Below are 7,300 nucleotides of genomic sequence, written 5' to 3'. Positions count from 1 at the left end.
TAGAACAAATTTCAACAAAATGAGAAGAGTGCTATGTACAAGAGATTTAAAATTGGAACTAAGAGTTAGGTTGGGTTATCATTTTAAGTAGAGTGCTAGGAGTTATCGTAGACGAACAGTGTGAGTTGTCGTCCTAGCCTTTTATTTAGATAAATTTTTAATATTTTTTTATAATAACACCACACTTTCTTTCACTATTTTTTTATAATAACACCACAGTTCTTTAAAAATTAAAAAATCTTAATTTTTTTCTTTAAAAATTTTGTGTAATGGTTTTAGTAATCTTTATTAATTATGTTTATCCACAAGTATTCAGTGCTTTACCGCACAAATATCACAACTAATAATAATTATGCAGCTGACTTATAAAATGCGATTATCTCGAAAACGGATGAATTTTGAAGGTATTAACAAGTATACCTTTTCTTCGTAAACATAATGTGTCTTTAATATTTTTTCACAAAAATTAAGCTAACTTAACGAGTAAAAAAGTTAAGCGCAAATTTATGCCACATATGTGGCGTATGTGGCGCCCTCTATCAGCTTCATTAAAGTATATATAAAATTATAATTTCTCCTATTCAAAAGCATCCTACTCTAAATTTTTATTCATAAATATTCACAAACGTAAAAGTTATAGCGGAAAATAAAATTTTAAATTTTTACTTCAACACCCTGTATCTTTCTTAATATCAATATTTTATAAAAGCAAATTGACTTAAATCTTAATATTTTAAAGTGCAGAATCTACGGTTTCTTTTTGTACAATTACTTAAGGATCACCCTGTATATAATTATTTGTTTATTTGTTACATAAATAACCATAGCAACATTCCGTTTATATGGCAACTCACATGACAAATACTTATTGATCAAACATAAAACCCATTTCTGAATAATCTAGGAAACACTTTAATTAGTATTTTTCCCACAAATAAATAATGGCGGGCAAAGGCAAAAAGAAAAAAGCCAAAAACGGCGCCAAGAACGGCGACGCTAAGAAAAAAGGTGGTGGTAAACCAAAAAAGGCAGGTGGTGGACGAAAATCGCGATCTAAAAGTGCCAGATGCAACGTAGATATTTTTACTGAGGTGGCTATGGAAAATGCTTACACTACTTGTCACAACGTTCAAGATTTGTTGCGATGGAGAGGATTTCCGTGGCCTGATGCACAAAAGAAGAAGAAGAAGGGCAAGAAGTAAAAAATATAATCACTGTGTTATTTTTTTGTGTGTGTATGTAAGTAGTAGTTTTGCACAATAAAAAATATTAAACTAAATTAATTTATTTCCAACACAAATTAATACGTTAGTAGAATAGAGTTTGATGATATTTATCCTTTGTTTTTAACGAATTTACGACTATTTTCGATTAGGGATGAAAGCTTTGACTTAAACGGTCTGCTGTGCTGAGAGGTTAATAATAAATTCTTTCAATATTTGAAGCACTGTCGAAGACAAGCAAAAATATGTTTTAACTGATATGTATTTTACATTCATTTAGATAAATATGCAACTATTAGTGCAACAATAGAAAAAAAACTACAAATTATATTGTTCTAAATTGAGCTCTCTAAAACGAGATCCATATCAGAGTCATAATATTTGAATAGTTTTCTAATCGTAATTATATAAGGTAAGTAATAGTAGTTGTAATCGTAAGGTATTAAAGGGGAAAGGCGCAAAATGACGCCTGTCAAAATGTTCAATGTGTTTTAAATGTATCCGTTTTTTTTCAAATCCTGAGAAAACTAAAAAGCATTTTTGAAAAATTTAAAGGCAGAATGACATATTTATTAGAATAAATAAAAAGTTTCTTTTGCATGCAATATTTTCAATTAAAAATTAATAGATAATCCTCAGTAATAATGTAATCTTTCATTCTGCGTTTAAATTTTTCAAAATTATTTATTAGTTTTCTCCGGATTCGAAAATAATCGATACATTTAAAACACATTGGAAATTTTGCCAGGCGACATTTAGCGCCGTTCCCCTTAATTAAATAAATGTATCTTTTACAAATGGCAAAAAACTTTTTATTTTTGAATAAAGTAAAGAAGTTTTATTAAAAAATATAATTTACATAAGTACAATTTAAAAAATATATTTCTTTAGTTCAAATAAATGTTTCAATCATATACTCTACGACACTAGTCGGTCATCTGTAACCATTGAAAATACCTTCGTAATTGGATTATAAGGTATTGTTTTCCTTCAGATATAAGGTGGGTTAGTCTAAAACATCTTAAACCGTCAGTTTCAGGTTGGTTTTTACTATTATATCGTATTATCTATCCTCTCTGTATTTCAGTTCTCTAATTAGGGTTAAACTTGTAGTGAGCTATCGACAAATTGTGAACCGATTATAGATTATTTTTATGTCCTCTTTTCTCATTCTTTCTTTCTTTCTCATTCTCATTTCTAAAGGTCATCTTCTTTCAGAATTAGAAAGAATTAGAAATGGAGAAATGGAGAATATATTTATAACCAACAAGTGAGAGATAGGGAAGAAGGAAGAAAAAATATTTTCCAAACAAAAAGAACAACAATTTTCTTGGAAGTCTCAACTTTATTTTTGTTTGTTGTATTGTTGTTTTTATCCCACTTTTGTAAGCGTATTTCCAAAATCCAAATTCGGACTTTCGACTTTACTGTGGGGATGTGAGTAACTGCTTTTGTAAAGTGGGTGTCATTTAAAAACTTCACTCAAGTTTATTTTTGGTTCGCATGTTCTAAACTAGTTTCATAGATGTAAAAATAAAGATACCAACAATAAATCCAAATTAAAAATAGTTTTACTTAACTACTATTTTTAATAAAAAATAGATTAGCATTTTATTATTTTTATTAAAATCTCCTTAATTGATTAATTAAAATATATGAACTTATGATTTTGATTCTGATGCAAAAGATGTTCAGATTGCGGTGAAAAATTATTTCGTTTTGAGATAGTTTAGCGTGTAGAGAGGAGATATTTTAAGAAACTTATTCATACCCACAGGAGCATTTTTAAAATTCATGATTACATTTTGGTAATGGGAGCAAGTAGGGCAAATTTAAAATTCCGTGGAAAATAATAAACAAATTATCATTCATATCATGATGTCAAGACAATGTCATGCTAGCAACAGGTAAAATGCAAGAAATAGGCCTAGAAATTTAAAAATATGGACTAGAAATTTTAGCTTTGCAGGAAATACGATGGAAGAATTAAGGAAAAATTGAGAATAACATATTATTATGTAATATTCGGAATAAAAAAAAAAAACATACAGAAAAATGGGACAGCCTTTATCTCAAATAAAAGAATGGAGGAAAAAGTAATACCATTTAGTGTAGTTAGTTAATAAAAGGCCATCTTATATTAGAATAAAGAACAAGCAAGCAAACATATCGATATTCAACTACCACAACCCTACAGAAGAAGCACCATAATAATTCTCCTTCATATATATTCTTCATTCCGTCTTACCAGCAGTTCTGTGTCATAGAGTGACAGACTTGACGGAATGTGAATATTCCCTTTCCTATAATATTTACATATTATTTTATATTTCGTTTAAAATAGAAAGTTGCAAATTATTTCTACATGACGGTGCGTTCTTAGATATTGTATAAAAAATATCATACACTATCTAGTGTTCTTTGGCAAAGAGGGAGAGGGAATGTCATTGTAGTAGATTTGCTTCAATTTAAAGCTATAAGTATGTTTTATAGAATGCAAGCTGTTTGTTGCAATTTGGGCCTTAATAAAATTGTAGGACTTGGAGTACTAAATGTTATATATTCTCAACTCTTCTCTACCGAAATATGGTGCGTATCTCGTGGGCGTGGACCAGAAGGGTTTTTAAAAAGAAGCAGCAAGCCGGTTAGACGACGAATCTTTTGGCTAAACAATCTGACATTGGATGGGTAAAACATTACATATTTAGAACGGCTGCAAATAAACTTATGCAAGTCAGAACGATCGCCAACGTCTAATGAGATTATAGCGAGGAAAGACGAAGAAGAATGGTTACTAAATCTGATCGAAAGTATTTTTAAAATCTTTAAATACAATTAATTACTATTTAAATACGAATAAGCCACAATTAAAGGTTAAAATACGTTTATTGACGTTTCAATTTCCACTTCGGAAATCGTTCTCAAAATACAAACATAAGTAAATTAAACAAATTTTGTTTTTTGTTACTTAGTGAAAAATTCTTCTAATAATTTAATTTTATCTGACTCATCTATATTGACAATTCAGACATACCTTATACATTTTAAAGTAGACGACTTTAAAATGATATTGCCAATATTGTTGAGTTGCGTTCCTGGGACGACTTTACTTATAAGATAGTTCATTCGATTACATGAAATCAACTTTAACTTGAGAATATCCGTCAGAAAAGATCATAACATGTAATTCGTCTTTAAAAAGACAAATACATGCCATGATGACAGTAAAATTCTCCTGTTAGTGATTCCATAGTAAATTATGAGGGAAAAACCAGGAAAAAACCTTATAATACTATCCCGATATGGTAAGTATTTGATCGTGCATTTAGTTTACCTTCAATAAACACCAAATTCCGATTTTATATATTTGTTATTTAAAAAACATAAATGATGTATTCTCTATATGTTACTGACTTACCAATACTGGTATTTTCCTTTTAATAACTTCCTCTTTCAATATGTGTAACCTACTACATTCTGCCGAGGAATTCGCGACACAATTGGTCTCATTTAGCATAATTAGAGCCGCTTCTTTGATTTTTCTCTTTTTACCATCCGTTTCTTTTAGGATTATATTTGAATCATTCCATTGAACCCTATGTTCATTATCCCATGCGTGTTTACATATTTGAGATCTATCAAATTCTCTATTTTTAATATAGGATTGATGTTCACTTATTCTAACATTTAATGGTCTTGATGTTTCACCTAAATAAAACTGATCGCATTCACAAGGTATTTTATAAATGCAATTCTTTGTCCTTTCTTGTTCATTGTTAGGTTTGGTTTTGGACAAAATAGATCTCAAACAAATCTCAACAAACACTTTGAGATCTATTTTGTCCAAAACCAAACCTAACAATGAACAAGAAAGGACAAAGAATTGCATTTATAAAATACCTTGTGAATGCGATCAGTTTTATTTAGGCGAAACATCAAGACCATTAAATGATATGTTAGAATAAGTGAACATCAATCCTATATTAAAAATAGAGAATTTGATAGATCTCAAATATGTAAACACGCATGGGATAATGAACATAGGGTTCAATGGAATGATTCAAATATAGTCCTAAAAGAAACGGATGGTAAAAAGAGAAAAATCAAAGAAGTGGCTCCAATTATGTTAAATGAGAACTAGTACCTGCTAGTAGGATCTGGTTACCCATATTGAAAGAGGAAGTTATTAAAAGGAAAATACCAGTATTGGTAAGTCAGTAACATATAGAGAATACATCATTTATGTTTTTTAAATAACAAACATATAAAATCGGAATTTTATGTTTATTGAATGTAAACTAAATGCACGATCAAATACTTACCATGTCGGGATAGTATTATAAGGTTTTTTCCTGGTTTTTCCCTCATAATTTACTATGGAATCACTAACAGGAGAATTGTACTGTCATCATGGCATGCATTTGTCTTTTTAAAGACGAATTACATGTTATGATCTTTTCTGACGGATATTCTCAAGTTAAAGTTGATTTCATGTAATCGAATAAACTATCTTATAAGTAAAGTCGTCCCAGGAACGCATCTCAACAATATTGGCAATATCATTTTAAAGTCGTCTACTTTAAAATGTATAAGGTATGTCTGAATTGTCAATATAGATGAGTCAGATAAAATTAAATTATTAGAAGAATTTTTCAATAAGTAACAAAAAACAAAATTTGTTTAATTTACTAATGTTTGTATTTTGAGAACGATTTCCGAAGTGGAAATTGAAACGTCAATAAACGTATTTTAACCTTTAATTGTGGCTTATTCCCATTTAAATAGTAATTAATTTAAAATGCCACAAGAAAATAGCTTCAGAACAATACTTTAAATATAATATGCGTGTCTAGTTTTACTATATACTTTTCGACTTTTAATAATTTGTTTTATATTGAAAATATTATCGTTAGTTTATCTGAATGAGTTCGACCTTTAAGAATTACCCCCAATCGTTTAAACTTCTATAATCCATTTGTAAATTAATGTAGAATTTGGCGTATTTGTGGAAGTCTGTATTTACCTGTCCTTTCGATAATGTGTGTCTTAAGTAAAGTAAAATTATAACTCAATTCATTATAATAAAATTTAAAGCGATTATAAACAATATATTCTGGTTAACTCCATTTAATTCATTTTATAATCTGATAACCCTCAAAAGCTTGTGCTCGAGGGTTTTATTTGTAAATACTAATTGCGTGTTGTCATGGGAATATTGCTTTACTTCTGTGTCGTTTGTTAGACTTAATAAAACACATTTATATGATATATAATAATATTAATAATAATAGAGTTTATTTGTAACAGTAAAATTGTGTTACAATATTAATTTACATATTTTATACAATATAAAACCCAGTTGCTCACAGAATTGTATGTCATATGGACTACAACTTGTACATGATGGTTGAGTTTTTTTCAACATATTTTTGTTCCACAAATTACAATTATAAAAACTTTAAAATAGTAACATGGAAACTGTTGACAAATTACAATTAAGAAAACAAAAAATGTAAAAATATAATATTTATCTGACATTTCAGCTCATTAATACCTGTTCATTAATTCATGCAATGTATTTATACAGTACGTTAAGTTTTGGATTGAATATTACACACTACATACAGCGCTAAAATCGGCAACATTGCCTCTCCGATATACTTAATTGTAATTCTCCGATCCCGTCCGACACCTAGACAGAAAACAAGAAAACGAAACCCAGTTAGTAATACATAAAAATGCATAGGATATACACCTCTGTCCGTCGATTTTTGTTTTCGTACATATACCCGATTCATTTCTTATAACATAAACTCGATAAAAATATACTGACCATTTTAAGGCGGTGCATTTGTATCGCTTTTTAATAATGTGAACATTTTTTTGTGGTTGAAAAAGTGGCATAAAAATTATTTTTTATGCCTGTTCGAATAATTCACTGCACTGGTCAATCTCTGTAACGCTGCCACCTGAATGTGAATTTCAGTATAGTATTTCCTCATCGAACCCCTATAACAGCCTGCATACATCTTGACATTGTGGTAATTCAATTTTGAACATAAAGTTGACCCAATTCG

This window comes from Diabrotica undecimpunctata, chromosome 4, assembly GCF_040954645.1.
Source record: "Diabrotica undecimpunctata isolate CICGRU chromosome 4, icDiaUnde3, whole genome shotgun sequence".
NCBI lineage: Eukaryota > Metazoa > Arthropoda > Insecta > Coleoptera > Chrysomelidae > Diabrotica > Diabrotica undecimpunctata.
The sequence above is the reverse complement of the archived record's forward strand: the minus strand, read 5'-3'. Positions refer to the sequence as shown.